The sequence below is a fragment of the Zalophus californianus genome, chromosome X (assembly GCF_009762305.2).
Source record: "Zalophus californianus isolate mZalCal1 chromosome X, mZalCal1.pri.v2, whole genome shotgun sequence".
Taxonomy (NCBI): Eukaryota; Metazoa; Chordata; class Mammalia; order Carnivora; family Otariidae; genus Zalophus; species Zalophus californianus.
The window spans coordinates 110,837,225-110,862,616 of record NC_045612.1 but is presented as its reverse complement, the minus strand read 5'-3'; the positions used below and the strand labels follow the sequence as shown (position 1 = coordinate 110,862,616).

General features: G+C 37.0%; 1 pseudogene; it reads right to left on the bottom strand.

Annotated features, from left to right (window-relative positions):
- Nucleotides 1-14,843: 14,843 nt before the first annotated feature.
- Nucleotides 14,844-15,503, bottom strand: LOC113931127 (annotated as a pseudogene).
- Nucleotides 15,504-25,392: the final 9,889 nt, after the last annotated feature.

Genomic DNA, 25,392 nt, shown 5'->3' with positions numbered 1-25,392 from the left:
GGAAGAATTAATACTGTTAAATGTACATACTACCCAAAGTAATCTACAGATTCAATGCAATCCTGATCAAAATTCCAATGGCACTTTTCACACAAATAGAACAATCCTAAAATTAGTATGGGACCATAAAAGACCCGAAATAAGGCAAAGCAGTCTTGAGAAAGAAGAAAAAAGCTGGAGGTATCACACTCCCTGATTTCAATCTGTATCACAAAGCTATAGTGATCCAAACAGTATGGTATTGACATACAAATCAATGGAACAAAACAGAAAGTTTAGAAGTAATGCCATGCATATATGATCAATTAATTTAGGACAAAGGAACCAAGAAAACTCAATGGGCAAAGGACAGACTCGACAATAAATGGTGGTAAGAAAACTGGATAGCTACATGCAAGTGAATGAAACTCAACCACTATCTTACATGACCCACAAAAAAAAAAAAAACCCTCAAAATCGATTAACAACTTGACTGTAAAACATGAAGCCATACAACTTTTAAAGAAAATAGGTGGTAAGCTCCTTGATATTGGTCTTGGTAATTATTTTTGCTTTTGTTGCTAGTTCAAAAAAAACTGAACTGTGAGACTACATTACAAGTGAGACTACATCAAACGAAAGTTTCTGCACAGCAAAAGAAATCATCTATGCAACTAAAAGGCAACCTCCTGAATGGGAGAAAATGTTTGCCAATCATATATCTCATAAGGGGTTACTGTACAAAATATATAAAGAACTCATACAACTTAACAGCAAAAACAAAACCCAATTAAAAAAATGGGTAGAGGATCTGAATAGGCATTTTGCCAAAGGAGAAATATAGATGGCCAACAGGTATGTGAAAAGATGCTCAACATCACTAGTCATTATGGAAATGCAAATCAAAACCACAATGAGATATCACCTCATACCTGTTAGAATGGCTATTCTCAAAAAGACAGAAAATAACAAGTGTGGGGATATGGAGAAAAGGGAACCCTGTGTACTCCTGGTGGAAGGTAAATTGCTGCAGCTACTATGGAAAAAAATATGGAGGTTGCTCAGAAAATAAAAACTGAACTACCATAGAATCCAGCAATTTCAGTTCTGGGTATTTATCTGAAGAAAATGAAAATGCTAACAACATGGATGGACCTTGAAGGCATTATGCTAAGTGAAATAAGTCAGAGGAAAAAATACTGTATGATCTCAGTTATATGTGGACTCTTAATAACAAAGACTAAGCTCATAGATACGGAGAACAGATTGGTAGTTGCCAGAGGTGGGGGTTAGGGGTGGGTGAAATGGGTGAAGGAAATAAAAAGGTACACAATTCCAGATATAAAATAAAACATAGTGATATAATGTACAGCAGTGTGACTACAGTTAATAATAACATACTACAGATCTTAAAAGTATTCATCATAAGAAAACAAAATTGGTAACTATAGTGATGGATGTTAGCTGGACTTATCATGTCGATCATTTAGCAATATATGTATACTAAATCATTATGTTGTATATCTGAAACTAATAAGGTGTTACATGTCAATTATACCTCAAATTAAAAAGGAACTCTAAAGGACTGCATTTTAAGATTAAGTGTTAATGGCACGTTCCAGCTTTCAGAGATACCAAAGCCTAACTTTTGGTAATATTCCATGATTGAATTAAGTTGCTCTGGGATTTCTAGTGCCCTTAAACAACCCACCTGCCTGCAAGGAAAAGTAAACACTCTCTGCAGGAAGATCACGTCATCTGGAACCTCAACTTATCTCACCTTTTCTTTCATATAAAATGTTCAATAGTTGCTTTAAAAATAACCAGCTATGCACAAAGAAAAATCTGTTCAAAAACCAACAACAAAAGCAGACAATAAAAACCAACACACAGGTGGTCCATATAAGGAAGATATCATTTAGAAATTTCATATATGGTTAACTTGATACCAAATCAACTTAATTTCACACTTTAATGTTACAGTTGTTTCTTTCAATATTATCATGCAGCAATAGTAGTACTTCCATTTCCTTAGGATGTATCACAAACCACTAAAATACAAAAGGAAAAGATAGGATATTAGTGCAAGGCTGTTGTTGAAAAAGAGGAAGAAATCACAATAGCAATCAGAACATTTTAACATCTAAAAATGGTTCCATGATGACTTTAAATATTTCTTCAAATACTCCATGCCTTTGAAAGTGATGAAAGATAAAATAATTAAAAGAACATGAAATCTGAATATAGACAATCACAGGGACATAAACACACAAAATCCTCAATTTTCATTTGCAAATAAAATACTCAGTGAAGTTTTAACAACTGCAACATGAAATTTTAAGTTAATTTGGTATCAACTTTCCCATATGTGTAAATATTTAAATTGGCAATCAAATGACCCAGGCTACAGCCTCACAGAGAAGTGGCCAGACTTAGAAAAATAAGTGTACAGAGACAACCCTCTACGTGAAAGAAATACAATGCCCATTTTCACTCTCCTTTCTTTTTAGAGTCTAATTATAGGATTTTTTTTTTCTGAGTCCTCATGAATGTTTTGTTCTTATGTTACATAAAGTGGGCAGACCACTTTTAATGACCCTCTTATTTTCTCTGTTTCCTATGGACACCATGATACAGCACCTAGAAAATTGCCTTTCATTCATGGGAGCTTCAAAGAAGCAGGTAATAATAATAGCTAACAGTAACTGAGTACTTAGTATGAACCAGATACCACGATAGGCATTTTCATGTATCCAAATATTTAATATTTGCAATACATTTAAATTTTTACCAAAAGAAGAATTTCAAAATAACACTAGTTAATATTTTAAAAGACACAGATTTTTGGTTGAGAAATGGAAACTAAAAAAATAAGCAATTGAAAGAAAATTATAAAAGTAGAAATAATTAAAATTGAGAGCTCAATGGATTAAGTGTAGACTGGATGCAAAAGTATGTGGAATTAGCTAACTGGAATATGAATCAGAATAAAAATATTCAGACTTTAATTATAGAGAATCAAAAGGGTAGGAATAAATACAAACTTCTGGCACACAATGAAAAACTCTAACTCCTATAATTGAGCAGAAATTATTAGCAAGGTAATGGCTGGCCATTTCTCAAAAGTGGTGAAAGAGGGGTGCCTGGGTGGCTCAGCTGGTTGAGCATCTGCCTTTGGCTCAAGTCATGATTTCAGGATCCTGGGATCAAGCCCCACATAGGGCTTCTCTGCTTATTGGGAGTCTGCATCTCCCTCTATGCCTCCCCCTGCTTGTGGTCTCTTTCTCTCAAATAAATAAAATGTTTTTTAAAAAAGTGGTGAAAGATATCAAGCCACAGACGAAAAGCAGCACTACATATGCCAAACTGGATACATAGGAAGAAAACCATATCTAAATACTTTATAATAAAACATCAGTTAACAAAACAAAGTACAAATTAAAACAAGATACCATTATACACTTATCAGAATGGCTAAAATCCAAAACATGGCCAACACCAAATACCAGAGAGAATATGGAGAAAAAAGAACTCTTATTATTTAGTAAAGCAAAATGGTACAGCCACTTTGGAAGACAGTCTGCCAATTTTTACACAGCTAAATGTAGTATTGCCATATGATCCAATAATCATGATCCTTGGTAATTACCCAAATTAGTTGACAACTTATGTCCACGATAACCTGCACAAATATCTTATAGCAGTTTTATTTATAATCAATAAAACCTGGAAACAACCAATATGTCCTTCAATAGGTGACTGGATAAACGAACCCCGGTACACCCCTACAATGGAATGATATTCAGCACTAAAAAGATATGATCTATCAAGCCATGAAAGCACATGGAGGAGCCTTAATTGATACTGGTAAGTGAAAGAAGCTAGTCTGTAGAGGCTACAGATTGTTTGATTCCAACTATGTGACATTCTGGAAAAGGCACAAATAGAGAGTGAAAAGATCAGTGGTTACAAGGAGTTTAGGGGGTAGGGAATGAGGAATAAATAGGTGGAACACAGGGTAATTTTCAGGCAGGGAAGGTATTCTGTATGAAACAATCTAAAAAAACTAAACTAAAAAAATCTCAATAGGTGCAGAAAAAGCATTTTATAAATCTAACATATATTGTCGATAAAAAAAGAAAACTCGCTGCAAAACACAAATAAGAAGGGAACTTCCTCATCTTCATAAAAGGCATTTACAAAAACTTACAGTAACATTATTTGATGGCAAAAGCCTAAATGTATTACCCTAAGATCAGGAACAACAGAAAGATGTGTGCTCTTACCATTTCTATTCAACAATGTACTGGATGTTAGAGCCAGTGGCACTAGGCATGAAAAAGATAGAAGGCAGGGCACCTGGGTGCCTCCGTTGGTTAAGCATCTGCCTTTGGCTGAGGTCATGATCACAGGGTCCTGGGATCGAGCCCCGCATTGGGCTTTATGCTTCTGTCTCTCTCCCTCTGCCTGCCGCTCTGCCTACTTGTTCTCTCTCTCTCTGTGTCAAAAATAAGTAAAGCAAGCAAGCAAGCAAGCAAGCCTCTAGACTATAAAGAAAAAAAATTGTAGTCACAGAAGATACGGTCACTAATGTAGAAATTCTGACAGAATTTATAAAAAGGCTATCAGAACTAAAATGAGTTTAGCAGGGTTGCAGGATACAAGATCAATATACAAAAATCAAAGATTTCTCTAGGTATCTATAATAAAAAATCAGAAATTATAAAAAATACTACCAATTAAAATAGCATAAAATATGAAATACAAAATATGTGAAAGAACTGTATATTGAAAACTACAAAAGGCTGTTGAAAGAAATTAAAGAAGACCTAAAGAAATGGAGACATACACAGTCTTATGGGTCCTAAGACTCAGTATTATTGTCAGTTCTCCTCAGTTGACTTGTATCTTCAACACAGTCTCAATCAAAATACCAGCATGCTCTTTTGTACAAACTTATAAGCTGATTCTAAAATTCCTATGGAAATCCAAAATATCTGGGATAGCCAGAACAATTTTCAGAAAGAACAAAGTTGGGTGGCTAAAACTATCTCATTTCAAGAGTTATTATAAAGATGCAGTTAGCCAGACTGTGTGGTATATGCACAATGACAGAAAAATAAAAAAGTGGAATAAAATAGAGCCTGGGAAGAGACCTGCACACATATAAACACGTATATTCTGACAAAGGTGCAAAGGCAATTCAGTGCAGAAAGTATTCTTTTTTTGACAGCGTTGGCAAAAGATAAAGAAATTCCATCCATACCATATACTATATATAAATATTAACTTGAAGTAAACCACAGACCTAAATGTAAAAGCTGAAACTATAAAGTGTGTAAAAGAACACATAAAGAACTTAACAGTCACCTCATAAAAGAAGTATACAGGTGGCAAATAAGCTTATGAAAAGGTGCCTTACATCTTCTGTAATCAGGGAAATGCAAATTAAAATGAGGTAACACTATACACCTACTAGAATGGCAAAATCCAAAACACTAACAGCTTCATGTGCTGGTGAGGATGTGGAGTTCAGGTTCATTGTTGACGGGAATGCAAAATAGTATAGCCACTTTGGAAGACAGTTTGGCAGTTTCCTAGAAAAGTAAACATACTATTGCCATTGGATCCAGTACTTGGGTTCCTTGATATTTACCCAAAAGAGTTGAAAACTTATGTCCACACACAAAAAAACTGCACAAAGATGTTTAGAACAGCTTTATTTGTAATTGCCAAATCTTGGAAGCAACCATTATGTCCTTCAGTAGGTGAATGGACACATTAACTGTGGTATATCCAGATGATGGGATATTATTCTGTACTAAAAAAAAAAAAAAAAAAAGGGAACTATCAAGCCATGAAAAGACACAGACGAAACTTCAATCCATACTACTAAGTGAAAGAAGCTAATCTGAAATGACTACATAATGTATGATTCTGACTAGATGACATTCTGGAAAAGGCAAAATTATGGAGACAGTAAAAAAAAAAAAAAAATTCCATGGTTATCAGGGATTGGCCAGGGATGGTGGTGAGTAAATCAATCATAGAGGATTTTTAGGGAACTGAAAATACTCTCTATGATACCATAATGATAGATATGTGTCATTACATATACATATGTAAATGTATATATACATATACGTGGACTTTGATTATCATACGTGATTATGATTTATCAACATAGGTTCAATTGTAAAAGTGTATCATTCTGGTAGGAAATGTTGATAACGGCAGAAGCCATATACGTGTGGGGGCAGGGGTTATAACAGTCTCCCCTTATCCATGGGGGATATATTCCAAGACTACCAGTGGACGCCAGAAACCATAGATATTGCCAAGCCTTATATATACTATATTTTATTTTATATATACATCTATGATAAAGTTTAATTTGTAAATTAGGCACAGTAAGAGACTGACAAAAACAACTAATAATAAAATGCAATGATTTAAATAATATACAGGACTACCTCACTTTATTGTGCTTTACTTTATTGCACTTCACAGATAGTGGTTTTATTATTATTTTTTTTAACAAATTGAAGGTTTGTGGCAGCCCTGCATGGAGCAAGTCTATCAGTGCCATTTTTTCCCCCACCAGTATTTGCTCACTTTGTGTCTTTGTGTCACATTTTGGTACTTATTACAATATTTCAAACTTCCTATTCATTATGATTATCTGTGATCACTGAGCTTTGATATTCCTATTGTACTTTGGGGGCGCCAAAAGTTGTGCCCATATAAGATGGCAAACTTAATTGATAAATGTTGTGTGTTTTTGAGCTGCTCTACCAATGGGCTGTTCCCCCATCTTTCTCCCTCTCTTCAGGTCTTTCTAGTCAAAGAGACACAACAATATTAAAATTAGACCAATTAATAACCCTACAATGTCCTCTAAATGTTCAAGTAGAAGTAAAAGTTGCATGTTTCTCACTTTAAATCCAAAGCTAGAAACAATTAAGCTTAGGGAGGAAAGCATGTTGAAAGCTGAGATAGGCCAAAATCTAGGCATCTTAGGCCAAACAAACAGCTAAGTTGTGAATGCAAAGGAAAACTTCTTGAACAAAATTAAAAGCGCTCTCCCACACAAAGTCAACATCATACTCAATGGTGAAAAACTGAGAATTTTCCCCCAAGGTCAGGAATAAAACAAGGATGTCCAGTCTCACCAATTTTATTTAACATACTACTGGAAGTCCTAGCCAGAGCAATCACACAACATAAAGAAATAAAAAGGCATCCAAATTGGTAAGGAAGAAGTAAAACTCTAAGTATATGCAGATGACATGATACTATATTTGGAAAATCCTGAAGACCCCACCAAAAAACTACTAGAACTGATGAATGAATTCAGTAAAATCATAGGATACAAAATCAACGTACAGAAATATGTTGCATTCCTATACACTAATAATGAAGCAGCAGAAATTGGAATTAAGAAAACAGTCCCATTTGCAATTGTACCCAAAACAATAAAATATCTAGGAATAAACCTAACCCAAGAGGTGAAAGACCTGTACTCTAAAAACTATAAAACACTAATGAAAGAAATTCAAGACGATGCAAAGAAATGGAAAGACATTCCATGCTCATGGGTTGGAAAAACAAATATTGTTCATATATCTATACTACCCAAAGCAATCTACACATTTAATGTAATCCCTATCAAAATACCAATAGCATTTCTCACATAACTAGAACAAACCTAAAATTTGTTTGGAACCACAAAAGACCATGAATAGCCATAGCAATCTTGAAAAAGAAAAATGAAACTGGAGGCATCACAATTCTAGATTTCAAGTTATATTACAAAGCAGTAGTAATTAAAACAGTATGGTACTGGCATAAAAATACACACGTAGATCAATGGAACAGAAAACCCAGAAAGAGAGTCACAACTATACGGTCAATTAATCTTCGACAAAGCAGGAATGAATATACAACAGGAAAAAGTCTCTTCAACAAGTGCTGTTGGGGAAAACTGGACAGCCACATGCAAAAGAATGAAACTGGACCACTTTCTTGAACTTAAACCATAGGCTCAAATATGGATGAAAGACCTAAATGTGGGACCTGACATCATGAAAATCTTAGAAGAGAGCACAGGCAATAGTAATATCACTGATGTCAGCTGTAGCAACATTCTTCTAGATAGGTCTCCTGAGGCAAGGGAAATAAAAGCAAAAATAAACTATTGAGACTACATCATAATAAAAAGCCTCTTCACAGCAAAGGAAACAATCAATAAAACTGAAAGGTAACCTACTGAATGGGAGGAGATATTTGCAAATAACGTATCTGATGAAGGGTTAGCATCCTAACTATATAAGGAACTGATACAACTTAATACCCAAAAAACAAATAATCCAATTAAAGGGTGGGAGAAGACCTGAATAGACATTTCTCCAATGAAGACATACAGATGGAGAACTGACACATGAAAAGATGCTCAACATCAGTCATCATCAGGGAAATGCAAATAAAAACTAAAATGAGATGTCACCTCACACCTGTCAGAATGGCTAAAATCAAAAACAAAACAAGTGTTGGTGAGGATGTGGCGAAAAAATCCTCTTGCACTTTTGGTGGGAATGCAAATTGGTGCAGCCATTGTGGAAAACATTATGGAAGTTCCTCAAACAATTAAAAACAGAACTACCCTATGATCCAGGAATCACAATACTGGGTATTTACCCAAAGAATACCAAAGCACTATTTCAAAGGGATATATGCACCCCCATGTTTACTACAGCATTATTTACAATAGCCAAACTGTGGAAGCAGCCCAAGTGTTTATTAATTGATGAATGGATAAAGAAGATATGGTATATGTACACACACACACACACACACACACAAACACACAGGAATATTATTCAGCCATAAAAAATCATGAAATCTTGCCATTTGGAGCAACATGGATAGAGCTAGAGAGTATAATGCTAAGCGAAGTAAGTCAGAGAAAGACAAATATATAACCTCACTCATATGTGGAATTTAAGAAACAAAACAAATGAAAAAAGGGAAAAAAAGAGACAAATGAAGAAACAGTCTCTTAATTATAGAGAATAGACTGATGGTTCCTGATGGATAGAAGATCAAACCAGCCACAACATTCCCTTAAGTCAAAGCCTAATCCAGAGCAAGGCCCTAACTCTTCTTAGTTCTGTTGAAGCTGAGAGAGGCGAGGAAGCTACAAGAAAAAAGTTTGAAGGTACCAGAGGTTAGTTCATTAGGTTTAAGGAAAGAAGTTGTCTTCATAATATAAAAGTGTAAAGTGAAGCAGCAAGTGCTAACGTAGAAGCTACTTCAGAGTTATCCTGAAGATCTAGCTAAAATAGTTAATGAAGGTGGTTACACTAAATAACAGTGTTTTTCAATAAAAATGAAACAGCCTTATATTGGAAGAAGATGCCATACAGGACTTTGATAGGGGAAATCAATGTCTGGCTTTAAAGCTTCTTAGAACAGGCTGACTCTCCTATTAGGGGCTAATGTAGCTGGTGATAACTACATTGAAGCCAATGCTCACTGACCATTCCAAATTCTTAGGTACCTTAAGAATTATGCTACATCTACTCTCTGGCTTCCATAGATGGAACAACAAAACCTAGATGACAGCACACCTGTTTACAACATGGCTTACTGAATATTTTAAGCCCACTGTTGAGACCTATTGTTCTGAAGAAAAGATTCCTTTCAAAATAACTCCTCATTAACAGGACACCTGGTCACCCAAGAGTTTTAGTAAAGATGTACAACAAGATTAATGTTGTTTTCATGCCTGCTAATACAACTTCCATTCTGCAGCCCATGGATCAAGGAGTTATTTTGACTTTCAAGTCTTATTATTTATTAAATATATTTCATAAGGCTACAGCAGCCATGGATAGTGGTTCCTCTGATGGATGGGGGCAAAGTCAATTGAAAAGCTCCTGGAAAAGATTCACCATTCTAGATGCCTTTAAGAACATTGGTGATTCATGAGAAGAGGTGAAAATGTCAACATTCACAGGAGTTTGGAAGAAGTTGATTCCAACCCTTATGGATGACTTTGAGAGGTTGAAGACATCAGTACAGGAACTAACTGCAGGTATGTGGTGGAAATGGCAAGAGAACTAGAATTAGTAGTAGCCTGAACATGAGACTGAATTGCTGCAATTTCATGATAAAGCTTGAATGGACGAGGACTCACTTCTTAAGGATGAGCAGAGAAAGTGGTTCTTGAGATGGAATCTGGTAAAGATGGTATCAAGACTGTTGAAATGACAACAAAGGATTTAGAGTATTACATAAACTTAGTTGATATAGCAGTGGCGGGTTTGAGAGTACTGACTCCAATTTTAAAAGAAATTCTTATGTGGTTTAAATGTTACAAAGAGCATCATAGCCTACCAAGAAATCATTGATGAAAGGAAGAGCTGATTGATATAGCATTCGTTACTCTTGTATTATTTTAAGAAATTGCCACAGCCATCCCAACCTTTAGGAATCAGCACCCTAATCAGTCAGCAGCCATTAACATCAAGGCAACACCCTCTACCAGCAAAAAGATGGAAACTTGCTGAACTCTCAGATGACTGTTAGCATTTTTTAGGAATAAAGTATTTTTTAATTAAGGTATGCAAATTGTTGTTTTAGACATAATGGTATTGAACACTTAAGAGAATACAGTGTAGTGTAAACATAATTTTATATGTATTGGGAAACCAAAAAATTCACTTGACTCACTTTATTGTGATATTTGCTTTATTGCTGTGGGGGACCTAACCTGTAATATCTCTGACTTATACCCATACTGTAATAAGAGTTATGTGAACATGATCTTTCTCTCTCACAATATCTTACTGTGTTATACTCACCCTTATTCTTCCTGTGATGATGTGAGATGATAAAATGCCTACGTGATAAGATGAACTGAGGTGAATGATACAGGCATTGTGATGTAGTATTAAGCTACTATTGACCTTCTCATCACACTTCAGCAGGAGAATCACCTGCTTCCAAAATGTGGTTCACCATAGGTAAGTGAAACCACAGATAAGGGGCGGGGAGGGGGCAGAGGGGACTCCTCAATGTGGGAACTTTATATATCTTCTTCTCAATTTCCTGTGAACCTAAAACTGCTGTTAAAAATTGTATTATTAAAAAAAAACAAGAGAACACCTAGAAGAAAAATTTGTGATCTTGGGTTAGACAAAGATTTCTTATATACAATACCAAAAGCATGATTCATAAAACTACAAATTGATAAAATGGACTTTGTAACAAAAATACTGTCATCTGCATTTTGAGAGACACTGTATACAGAAAATGAAAAGACAAGCACTAGACTGGGATAAAATAGTCACAAAATGTTCACATAGCAGATATCTAAAATAGGACTTTCGCATAATATATAAAAATCTCTTGGGGCACCTGGGTGGCTCAGTTAGTTAAGCATCTGCCTTTGGCTCAGGTCATGATCCCAGGGTCCTGAGATTGAGCCCCGTGTCAGGCTCCCTGCTCAGCTGGGAGCCTGCTTCCCCCTCTCCTCCCCGCTTGTGCTCTCTCTCGCTGTCTCTGATGCTGTGTCACTATCTCTTTCTCTGTCAAATAAATAAAATAAATAAAAATAAAAATAAACCTCTCAAAACTTAAAAGAAAAAAAAACCCATTTAGAAAATAGGCAAATTTGAATAGACATGTCACTAAAGAAAGCATACCAATGGCAAATCAGCATATGAGAATATGCTCATATTATCACTGGGTAAATGCTAATTAAAACTATAATAAGACAGCACTACATATCTATTAGTATAACTAAGATTTAACAGACTGACCATCCCTAGTGTTGACAAGAATGCAGTTAAGCTGGAACTCTCATATAGTGCTGGCAGGATTGAAAAATGGTATACTCACTTTAGAATACAAGCAGTTAAAGAAAATTGAACATACGAATGGAATGAGTGGATCAATTAGACCTCAACTATATGATGCACCCATTCCATTCCTAGGTATTTACCCAAGAGAAAGGAAGGCATATGTCCAAAGACTTTTGTATGAATGTTTATAGCACCTTTATTTGCAATCCCCAAAACTAGGAAGAACCCAAATGTCTATCAGTAGGTGAATGAATAAACAGTGGTATATCCATGCAGTGGAATACTACCCAGCAATGAAAAGGTATTATTGATATATCTTACAATGTGAATGAATCCCAAAATAATCATATTGAGCTAAAGAAGCCAGACAAAGTATATACTGTATGAGTCCGTTTTTGAAAAATTCTAGGAAATTCAATACATTATACAGGGACAAAAAGCAGATCAGTGATTGCTGGGGATAGGGCAGGGAGGGGGTTCAGGAAGGGATAGAAAGGAGGGATTCCAAAGAGGTATAGGGAAGCTTCTGGGTGTGATGGTGTCGTAGGTTGAATTGTGTCCCTCCAAAAGATATATGCAAGTCCAAACCCTTGGTACCTGTGCATGTGAACTTATTTGGAAATAGGTTCTTCAGAGATGCAATTAAGAATCTGAGATGAGGTCAACCTGGGTTTAGGGTGCGCTCTAAATCCAATGACTGGTGTCCTTAAAAGTGCAAGGACAGGATGATTGGATACAGACAGCGAAGGCGGCCATGTGAAGATGGAGGCATAGATGGGAGCTATGCTTCCACAAGACTAGGAGTACCAGGAGACACCACAAGTGGCAAGAGGCAAAGAAGGATTCCTTCCTAGAGCCTTTGGAAGAAGTGTGGCCCTCCTGATGCCTTGACTTTGGATTTAAGGCTCCCAGAACTGTAAGTGAATAAATGTATGTTGTTTTAAACCACTGAGTTTATGGTAATTTATTATAGCAGCCACAGGTAACTAATACAGATGGATATAATCATTGTTATGGTTTTGGTAATGGTTTTTCAATTTGTACATCTTAACATATGTGTAATTTATTCTGTATCAATTAGACCTCAAAGCTGTTAAAAAAGCCAACAGTAACAGAGGATTTAAACAACATGCTTAACAAACTGGACCTAATTTTTATATATTGAATAGTGTACCCCCAACCTATGGCATAAATAAAAATTTCAGGTACATATTCAGGGAATATTTGACAATGTTGGCCAATACAAGTTCATAAAGCTACTCTCACCAAATTTTAAAGGTAAGAAACTGAACAAATCATGTCATCTTACCATAGTAAAACTGAGATAAAAGTTAAAAAACAGTATTGGACAATACTGATATGTCCAGAAATTCAGGAGTGTACTCCTAAATAAGCCATAGAATGAAGAAGAACTCAAGATGGAAATATGAAAATAATTTACTAAATTATAATATTACATATCAGTATTTGTTGGATGGAGCTAAAGCCAGGCTTAAAAATAAAAATATTAAAAGTGAAACTTATGACCTTAATGGCATATATGTAAATGGAAAAATTTAATCAATGATCTAACATCCATTTCAAGCAATCAGAAGAATAACAGAAAATTAAACATAAAGGAAATAGAAGAAAGTAATTAATAATGATAAGAACAAAAATTAGTAAAATAGAGAAGAAAAACATAGTGGAGGGAATTAACAAGACCCAAGTTATTTATTTGAAAAAAAAGCCAATAAAATTGATACTTTCCACCATAAGATCCAATAAGAAAAATAGAAGGCAAAAAAAAACAAATCCCCAAAAAGTAGGGATAAAAAAGAGGTGATCACCAAAAATCCTACAAGTATCATAAGTGAGCTTATATTAATACATTTGAAAATTAAGCTAAATGAACAAATTATTAGAAGTGATAAATACAGCAGGGATTCTGAACACAAGTCAGCATACAAAACTCAACTGTATTTTAGTGTGATAATTAAAATGAAAATGGGAATAATATAATTTCCAGTAAAATCAGATGAACCAAATACCTAGGAATAAAATGAATGAATTGCAAGACCAGTTCACAGAAAACTTTAAAATACTATTGAAAATTTCTCTCAAATAAAGTAACAAACTACTTAAAGATGTAATACCATTTATAGATGGGAAGAAAATACCACAAAGATGCCAACAATCTCAAAATTGACACAAAATTAAATTCAATCCCAATGAACATCTTGGAATATTTTTATATTGAAACTGACACAAAAATGCAAAAAGCCAAAAAGAGCCAAGATATTCTTAAAGAATAATAAATTCAGAGGACTTGCTTTATAAAATAGCAAGCATTGTTTAATTAATTTATTTATTTTAAAGATTTTATTTATTTGAGAGAGGGAAAGAATGCACACATGTGGGGGGAGAGGGAGAGGGAGAGGGAAGCCCAAGCAGACTCTGTCCTGAGTGTGGAGCCCCACACAGGGCTCCATCGCAAGACCCTGAGAACATGACCTGAGCGGAAACCAAGAGTCTGAGGCCTAACTGACTGAGCCACCCAGGCGCCCCTATTTTTTTTTTAAGTGATATTTACTTAGAAGCATTCAGAATGTCAACAAAAGAGCTGCAACTTTTTTTTTTCAATTACAGAGTGGTACTCAGTTCACAGAACAAATATTTCATATAAGCTGCATCAGAGACAAATGAAGATGGAAAAACTACCATCCCCATATGTAACTAATTTGTGCTGGGCACCGACAAGAACCTGCTTTAAATTTCCATGCCAAGTTACAACCCCCATACTGGACCAGGCAAGGTTAGTGGCTACTGAAAATACCACCAGGACAGGGCTATCTAAAGACACATTCAGTAGTGTGTTAACTATGCAAAAAAAGACACCATACAGTTTAAAAACAAATCTTACACAGCCTTACATTTCCATTTTTTTTCTTTAAAAGGAGTGAGATGCATACAGAGGGGGTTACATGCTTTACAGACGAGAAAAAAATGCACTAGAACTTATTCATCATCTTCTTCTTTATCTTCCTTCTCCTCATCCTCTTCAGCTTCCTTGTCTTCCTCCTCTTGCTGCTTTTGCTTGCTTTTTTTTAGCCTTGACGACTCCCTTTTTCGCTGCATCAGGTTTTTCCTTTACCTTAGTATGCAGCAATATCCTTTTCCCATTTTTCGTTCAGCTTAGCAGCTTCTCTCCATGCGGCTGCTTGTCATCTGCAGCAGTGTTATTCCACATCTCTCCCAGTTTCTTTGCAACATCACTAATGGACAGGCGGGGATGTTCTCCTTTGATTTTTGGGTGATGCTCGGAACAAAACAAGTGAAAGGCCGAAGGAAGCCTCTTAGGTGCATTGGTATACGTGCTGCTGAAGTGAGCAGCAAGTGTGCATTGGGATCCTTGAACTTTTTTGTTTCCCCTTTAGGGGGAATTTAAGTTTTCATTTCTCTTTCATAACGGGCCTTGTCTGCCTTTGCCACGTCTTCAAATTGTCCCTTGTCTTTAGCAGACGTGGTCTTCCACATCTCTGAGCACTTCTTAGAAAACTCAGAGAAGTTGACTGAAGCATCTGGGTGTCTCTTCTTGTGCTCCTCTTGGCAAGTCTGCACAAAGAATGCATATGACGACATTTTGCCTCTCAGCTTCTTAGGATCTCCTTTGCCCATATTTAATTATTTTCCCCAGGGAGGCTCAGAGTCGCCCAGTGCCCATCTGGCTTTCACTTGCCCAGGCACTGTCTCTGTGGAGCGCAGTGTACTGCAATGGCTGTTGCAAGCATTATTTTCAAGCTACCTTAATTAAGTTTGCTATTAGTGTCAGAATATAGATAACTTGAACAGAAGATGGAATTTAGAATTGATTCATATACACGAATACTTGATATAAAACAAAGTTGGCCACCGAAAACAAAGGGGAAAGATTGTCTTTTCAGTAAATGATGCTCTATCAATTATATATTCATATATCCAAATAGCCATATGTCCAAGAAAAACTTTGTCCCTACTTCAGACCAAAACAAAAAAAGCAATTCTAGGTACATTGTAGGTCTAAATCTGAAAGGTAAAACACATTTTCTAGAAGAATATATAGAATATTTCATGACGTTTGAGTAGGCAAAAGTTTTATTAAAAAGATGCAAAAATCACTAACCATAAAGGAAATAATAATTTGAACCACATTAAAAGCAAAGAGTTCTATTCATAAAAAGAAAACAATAAGAGTAAAAAGGCTAGCCACTGAGAAGAAATTTATAACATGTATCTCTAACAAAAGACTTGTATCCAGAATACAAAATTAACACCTGCAGATCAATAAAAAGAAAGATAAGGATGCAACCATAGTTCAACATCAGCAAATCAGTCAATGTTATATACCACAAAATGAAGGATAACTATCATACGATCGTTTCAAGAGATACACAAAAAGCATTTACAAAATTCAACGTCTGTTTATGATAAAAACTCTTAACCAAGTGGGTATAGAGAGAACATACCTCAACATAATAAAGGCCATATGTAACAACTGCACAGCGAACATCATACTCAATGGTGAAAAGCTGAAAGCCCTTTCTCTAAGATCAGTAATAAGACAAAAATGCCCACATTCGTCACTTTTATTCAACACAGTAAGTCCTAGCCAGATCACTTAGGCAAAAAAATAAAATAAAGGACACCCAAATTGGAAAGAAAGAAAATTATCACTATTTACAGATGACATGGTATTATATATGGACAACTCTAAAGCCTCCACCAAAAAACTGTTAGAACTATACAGGCTAGTATCTCTGATGAGCATAGATACAAAAATCCTCAACAAAATATTAGCAAACCAAATCCAACAATACATTAAGAAAGTCATTTATCATTTACCATGATAAAGTGGGATGTATTCCTGGGATGCAAATGTGGTTCAGAATTCACAAATCAATGTGATACATCATATTAACAAGAGAAAAGATAGAAACCATATATATGATTATCTCAAAAAATGCAGAAACGGCATTTGACAAAGTACAGCATCAATTCATAATAAAAACTCTAAAGGATGTTTAGAGGCAACATACCTTAACATAGTAAAGGCCATATATGAAAAAGCCCCAGCTAACATCCTCATTGGTGAGAAACTGAGAGCTTTTTCTCTAAGATCAAGAACAAAACAAGGATGTGCACTCTTATCACTTGTATTCAACATAGCACTAGTAATCCCAGCCACAGAGGTCAGAACGCCACCCCCCCCGCCAAAAGAAATAAAAGGCATCCAAATTGGTAAGGGAGAAGTAAAACTTTCACTATTCGCAGATGAGATGATATTATATATAGAAAACCCTAAAGACTTGACCAAAAACCTAGAACTGATAAATTAATTCATTAAAGTTGCAGGATCCAAAATTAATGTACAGAAATATGTTGTATTTCTATACAATAGTGAAGCAGAAGGAAGAGAAATTAAGAAAACAATCACATTTATAATTGCACCAAAAGAATATCTAGGAATAAACTTAACCAAGGAGGCAAAAAACCTGTACCCCAAAAACTATAAAACACTGATGAAAGTAAATGAAGATGACACAAAGAGAAAGATATTCCATGTTCATGAACTGGAGGAACAAGTATTGTTAAAATGTCCATACTATCCAAAATAACCCACAAATTTAATACAATCCCTGCCAAAATATCAATGACATTTTTCATAGAACTAGAACAAATCCTAAAATTTATATGGAGCTCCAAAAGACCCCAAATAGACCTAGGAGCAAGATGGCCGAGGAGTAGGAGACCTGGATTTTGTCTGGTCTCAGGAATTCAGCTGGATAGGGATCAAACCATTCTGAACACCTACGAACTCAACAGGAGATCGAAGAGGAGAGTAGCAACAACTCCCTGAACAGAGAAGCGACCACTTACTGGAAGGTAGGACGTGCGGAGAAGTGAATCCGAGGCGATATTCGGGAGGATAGACGGCGGGGGAGGGGGCCTCCGTCGGCCGCTTCTGGCAAGTGATAGAGCCGCGGAGCACAAAATCGGAACTTTGGGAAGTCGGCTGCGCTGAGGGACGTCGCTCCAGTGGCTAAGCGGGGGGTGGAACCCTCGCGGGACAGTGTGGTCTCAGGACCCTCGGGGTCACAGAAAGACCGGGGGTGCCTGAGTGCGGCAGAGCTCCCAGGGATCGGAGCGGGGAAACCGGCTGCAGAGATGGAGCCGAGGCACGGGCTCTCAGCTCCCAGTGGCCGTAAACTGTGATCCGCGGCCCAGTCGGGCCACTGCTCCTCCAGCAGGGACCCAACAAGCGGCAGATCCGGGGAGACTCCCCTTCCTCCCCCAGGAGGAGCGGCGCGGGAGCGCACCACAGGGATCTGCTGGGTTTGGAGACTCCACACCGAGTCGGGTGCCAGAGATAGAAACACTCGGTCACAGGCCGGGTGAGCACGGAGTGCGGCCGGAGACTGGGGAGACGGGAGTGACTGATTGCTTTTCTCTGGGGGCGCACTGAGCAGCGGGGGCCCGAATTCTCCGCTCCTCCGGGTGGAGATTGGGAGGCCACCATTTTCACTCTCGTCCTCCAAAGCTGTACCGAGAGCTTGCAGGGAACAAAAGCTCCTGAGAGCAAACCCGAGCAGATTACTTAGCCCGCCCTGGCAAGGGCGGGGCAATTCCGCCTCCGGCAAAGACATTTGGGAACCACGGCAACAGGCCCCTCCCCCAGAAGATCAGCAAGAACAGCCAGCCAGGACCAAGTTTACCGATCAAGGAGAACGGGAGAACTCCAGTGCTAGGGGAATAGTGCACATAGAATTCATGGCTTTTTTACCATGATTCAATAATTTTTCAAAGTTAATTTTTTAACTGTTTTTTTTTAATTTTTCTTTTTCCCTTTTTCAACCAACATCTTATCAAGCCCTTTTTGAAAAAAAAAACATTTTTATTTTTCAGTTTTAGAGTCATATTCTATGCCTTCATAGTAGATACCCTCATTTTTGGCATATATATATATAAGTTGTTCTCTCTTTATAATTTTGAGATACAGTTTCTTCTAACAGATCAAAATATACCCTAAATCACTAGTGTATGGCTTTGTTCTAGTCTCCTGCCTGATCACATTCTCTCCTTTGTTTCTTTTCTTTTTTTTAAAATCTTCTTTCTTTTTTCAAACACCTTATCAATTCCTTTTATAAAATCTTTTATAATTTTCATCTTTACAGTCATATTCCATCTCTTCATTGTATCAACCCTTATTTTGTACATATATGTCTTTCTTTCTTTAAAATTGTAGGAGGCACTTTCTTCTAACAGACCAAAATACACCCGAAATCTAGTGTGTGGCACTGATCTATGCACTAGCCTGATCATATTTGATCATATTGTTTTTTTTGTTTTGTTCTGTTTTTGTTTGTTTTTATCTTTTTCTTTTTTTTTTCCTCTTTCTTTTTTCTTTCTTTCCCTTTCTTTTCCCCTGGTTGCAGGTCTTTTCTGATTTCTTTAGAGTATATTTGCTGGGGATGTCGTTAACCTGTTAGCATTTTGTTCTCTCATTCATCTATTCTCCTCTGGACAAAATGACAAGATGAAAAAAATCACCTCAGCAAGAAGAACAAGAGGTAGTACTGTCTGCCAGGGACCTACTCAATACGGACATTAGTACGATGTCGGACCTAGAGTTCAGAATGATGATTTTAAAGATACTAGCTGGGCTTGAAAAAAGCATGGAGGTTATTAGAGAAATCCTTCCTGGAGAAATAAAAGAACTAAAATCTAACCAAGTTGAAATCAAAAAGGCTATTAATGAGGTGCAATCAAAAATGGGGGCACTAACTGCTAGGATAAGTGAGGCAGAAGAGAGAATTAGAGAAATAGAAGACCAAATGATGGAAAATAAAGAAGCTGAGAAAAAGAGAGATCAACAACTACTGGATCACGAGGGCAGAATTGGAGACATAAGTGATACGATAAAATGAAACACCATTAAAATAATTGGGATCCCAGAAGAAGAAGAAAGAGAGAGAGGGGCAGAAGGTATATTGGAGCAAATTATAGCAGAGAACTTCCCTAATGTGGGGAAGGAAACAGGCATCAACATCCAGGAGGCACAGAGAACCCCTCTCAAAATCACTAAAAATAGGTCAACACCCCGACATCTAATAGTAAAACTTACGAGTCTCAGAGACAAAGAGAAAATCTTGAAAGCACCTCGGGAGAAGAGATATGTAACCTATAATGGTAGAAATATTAGACTGGCAACAGACCTATCCAGAGACCTGGCAGGCCAGAAAGGACAGGCATGATATCTTCAGAGCATTAAACGAGAAAAATATGCAGCCAAGAATACTATATCCAGCTAGGCTGTCATTGAAAATTGAAGGAGAGATAAAAAGCTTCCAGGACAAACAAAAACTAAAGGAATTTGCAAACACAAAACCAGCCCTCCAAGAAATATTGAAAGGGGTCCTCCAAGCAAAGAGAGAGCCTAAAAGCAGCATAGACCAGAAAGGAACACAGACAATATACAGTAACAGTCACCTTTCAGGCAATACAATGGCACTAAATTCATATCTTTCAGTAGTTACCCTGAATGTAAATGGGCTCAATGCCCCAATCAAAAGACACAGGCTATCAGAATGGATTAAAAAACAAGAACCATCAATATGCTGTCTGCAAGAGACTCATTTTAGACCCAAAACACCCCAAGATTGAAAGTGAGGGGGTGGAAAACCATTTACCATGCTAACAGACAACAAAAGAGAGCTGGGGTGGCAATCCTTATATCAGAAAAATTAGATTTTAAGCCAAAGACTGTACTAAGAGATGAGGAAGGACACTATATCCTTCTTAAAGGGTCTATCAACAAGAAATCTAACAATTGTAAATATCTATGCCCCTAACATGGGAGCAGCCAATTATATAAGGCAATTAATAACAAAAGAAAAGAAACACATTGACAACAATACAATAATAGTGGGGGACTTTAACACCCCCCTCACTGAAATGGACACATCATCTAAGCAAAAGATCAACAAGGAAATAAAGCCTTTAAACGACACACTGGACCAAATGGACTTCACAGACATATTCAGAACATGCCATCCCAAAGCAACAAAATACACATTCTTCCCTAGTGCTCATGGAACATTCTCCAGAATAGATCACATCCTAGGTCACAAATCAGGTCTCAACCGGTACCAAAAGATTGGGATCATTCCCTGCATATTTTCAGACCACAATGCTTTGAAACTAGAACTCAATCCCAAGAGGAAAGTTGGAAAGAACTCAAATACATGGAGGCTAAAGAGCATCCTACTAAAGAATGAATGGGTCAACCAGGAAATTAAAGGAGAATTTAAAAAATTCATGGAAACCAATGAAAATGAAAACACAACTGTCCAAAATCTTTGGGATACAGCAAAGCAGTCCTGGGAGGAAAGTATATAGCAATACAAGCCTTTCTCAAGAAACAAGAAAGGTCTCAAATACACAACCTAACCCCACACCTAAAGGAGCTAGAGAAAAAACGGCAAATAAAGCATACACCCAGGAGGAGAAGAGAAATAATAAAGATCAGAGCAGAAATCAATGAAATAGAAACCAAAAGAACAGAACAGATCAATGAAACTAGGAGCTGGTTCTTTGAAAGAATTAACAAGATTGATAAACCCCTGGCCAGACTTATCAAAAAGAAAAGAGAAATGACCCAAATCCACAAAAATCATGAATGAAAGAGGATAGATTACAACCAACACCAAAGAAATACAATTATAAGAACATATTATGAGCAACTCTATGCCAGCAAATTAGATAACCTGGAAGAAATGGATGCATTCCTAGAGATGTATCAACTACCAAAACTGAACCAGGAAGAAATAGAAAACCTGAACAGACCTATAACCACTAAGGAAATGGAAGCAGTCATCAAATATCTCCCAACAAACAAAAGCCCAGGGCCAGATGGCTTCCCAGGGGAATTCTACCAAACATTTAAAGAAGAATTAATACCTATTCTCCTGAAACTGTTCCAAAAAATAGAAATGGAAGGAAAACTTCCAAACTCATTTTATGAGGCCACCATTACCTTGATCCCAAAACCAGACAAAGACCCCATCAAAAAGGAGAATTACAGACCAATATCCTTGATGAACATGGATGCAAAAATTCTCACCAAAATACTAGCCAATAGGATCCAACAGTCCATTAAAAGGATTATTCACCATGACCAAGTGGGATTTATCCCTGGGCTGCAAGGTTGGTTCAACGTCCGCAAATCAATCAACGTGATACAATACATTAACAAAAGAAAGAACAAGAATCATATGATGCTCTCAATAGATGCAGAAAAAGCATTTGACAAAGTACAGCATCCTTTCTTGATCAAAACTCTTCAGGTGTAGGGATAGAGGGTATATACCTCAATATCATAAAAACCATCTATGAAAAACCTATAGCGAATATCATTCTCAATGGGGAAAAGCTGAGAGCTTTTCCCCTAAGGTCAGGCACACGGCAGGGATGTCCACTATCACCACTGCTATTCAACATAGTATTCGAAGTCCTAGCCACAGCAATCAGACAACAAAAAGAAATCAAAGGCATCCAAATCGGCAAAGAGGAAGTCAAACTCTCACTCTTTGCAGACGATATGATACTTTATGTGGAAAACCCAAAAGACTCCACCCCAAAACTGCTAGAAGTCATACAGGAATTCAGTAAAGTGGCAGGCTATAAAATCAATGCACAGAAATCAGTGGCATTCCTATACACCAACAACAAGACAGAAGAGAGACAAATCAAGGAGTAAATCCCATTTACAATTGCACCCAAAACCATAAGATACCTAGGAATAAATCTAACCAAAGAGGCAAAGGATCTGTACTCAGAAAACTATAAAATACTCATGAAAGTAATTGAGGAAGACACAAAGAGATGGAAAAACGTTCCATACTCATGGATTGGAAGAACAAACATTGTGAAGATATCAATGCTCTGTAGAGCAATCTACACATTCAATGCAATCCCCATCAAAATACCATCCACTTTTTCAAAGAAATGGAACAAATAATCCTAAATTTTGTATGGAACCAGAAGAGACCCGAATAACCAGAGGAATGTTGAAAAAGAAAAGCAAAGCTGGTGGCATCACAATTCTGGACTTCCAGCTCTATTACAAAGGTGTCATCAACAAGACAGTATGGTACTGGCACAAAAACAGACACATCGATCAATGGAACAGAATAGAGAGCCCAGAAATGGACCCTCAACTCTATGGTCAACTCATCTTTGACAAAGCAGGAAAGAATGTCCAATGGCAAAAAGACAGTCTCTTCAACAAATGGTGTTGGGAAAATTGGACAGCCACATGCAGAAGAATGAAACTGGACCATTTCCTTACACCACACACAAAAATAGACTCCAAATGCTTGAAAGACCTAACTGTGAGACAGGAGTCCATCAAAATCCTAAAGGAGAACACAGGTAGCAATCTCTTCGACCTCAGCCGCAGTAACTTCTTTCTAGAAACATTGCCAAAGGCAAGGGAAGTAAGGGCAAAAATGAACTATTGGGACTTCATCAAGATAAAAAGCTTTTGCACAGCAAAAGAAACAGTCCACAAAACCAAAACACAACTAACAGAATGGGAGAAAATATTTGTAAATGACATATCAGATAAAGGGCTAGTATCCAAAATCTCTAAAGAACTTATCAAACTCAACACCCAAAGAACAAATAATCCAATCAAGAAATGGGCAGAAGACATGAGCAGACATTTTTCCAAGGAAGACACCCAAATGGCCAACAGGCACATGAAAAAGTGCTCAACATCGCTTGGCATCAGGGAAATCCAAATCAAAACCTCAATGAGATAGCACCTCACACCAGTCAGAATGGCTAAAATTAACAAGTCAGGAAACGACAGATGTTGGCAGGGATGCAGAGAAAGGGGAACCCTCCTACACCCTTGGTGGGAATGCAAGTTGGTGCAACCACTCTGGAAAACAGTATGGAGGTTCCTCAAACAGTTGAAAATAGAGCTACCATACGATCCAGCAATTGCACTACTGGGTATTTACCACAAAGATACAAATGTAGGGATTTGAAGGGGTACGTGCACCCAATGTTTATAGCAGCAATGTCCACAATAACCAAACTGTGGAAAGAGCCAAGATGTCCATCGACAGATGAATGGATAAAGAAGATGTGGTATATATACACAATGGAATATTATGCAGCCATCAAAAGGAATGAGATCTTGCCATTTGCAACGACGTGGATGGAACTGGAGGGTGTTATGCTGAGTGAAATAAGTCAATCAGAGAAAGACATGTATCATATGACCTCACTGATATGAGGAATTCTTAATCTCAGGAAAGAAACTGAGGGTTGCTGGAGTGGTGGCGGGGTGGGAGGGATGGGGTGGCGGGGTGATAGACATTGGGGAGGGTATGTGCTATGGCGAGTGCTGTGAATTGTGCAAGACTTTTGAATCACAGATCTGTACTTCTGAAACAAATAATGCAATATATGTTAAGAAAAAAAAAGAATAAGATAGCAGGAGGGGAAGAAGGAAGAGGGGGAAATCGGAGGGGGAGATGAACAATGAGAGACGATGGACTCTGAAAAACAAACTGAGGGTTCTAGAGGGGAGGGAGGTGGGGGGATGTGTTAGCCTGGTGATGGGTATTAAAGAGGGTACGTTCTGCGTGGAGCACTGGGTGTTATGTAGCAACAATGAATCATGGAACACTACTTCTAAAAGAAATGATGTAATGTATGGTGATTAACATAACAATAAAAAAGACCCCAAATAGCCAAAGTAATCTTGAAAAAGAAGAACAAAGCTGTAGGTAAAATAAACCCAGATTTCAAGATATACTATGAAGCTGTAATAATCAGAATAGTATGTTATTGGCATGAAAACAGACACATTGATGAATGGAACAGAACAGAAAGTTCAGAAACAAATCCATGCTAATATGAATAATCTATGACAAATGAGCTAAGAATATACAATGGGAAAAAATAGTCTCTTCAACAAATGGTTCTGGGAAAACTGGATAGTTACGTGGAAAAGAATGAAACTGGACCACTTTCTTATACCATATGCAAAAATAAACTCAAAATGGATAAAAAAGCTAAATGTGAGACCAAAAACCATAAAACTCCTAAAAGAAAATATAGACAGTAATTTATTTGACAACAGCCACAGAAACACTTTTCTAGGTATGTCTCTTCAGGCCAGAGAAACAAAAGCAAAATTAACCTATTTGAACTACACTAAAATAAAAAGCTTTTGCATAGCAAAGGAAACCATAAACCATATGAAAAGGCAACCTATTGAGTGGGAGAAGATATTTGCAAATGGAGTTAATATCCAAAATATACAAAGACCTTATACAACTCTACCATCTCCAAACCCCCAAATTATCTGATTAAAAATGGGCAGAGGACCTCAATAGGCATTTTCTCAAAGACATACAGATAGCTAACAGACACATGAAAAGATGCTCAATATCACTAATCATCAGGGAAATGCAAATCAAAACCACACTGAGCTATCACCTCACCCCTGTCA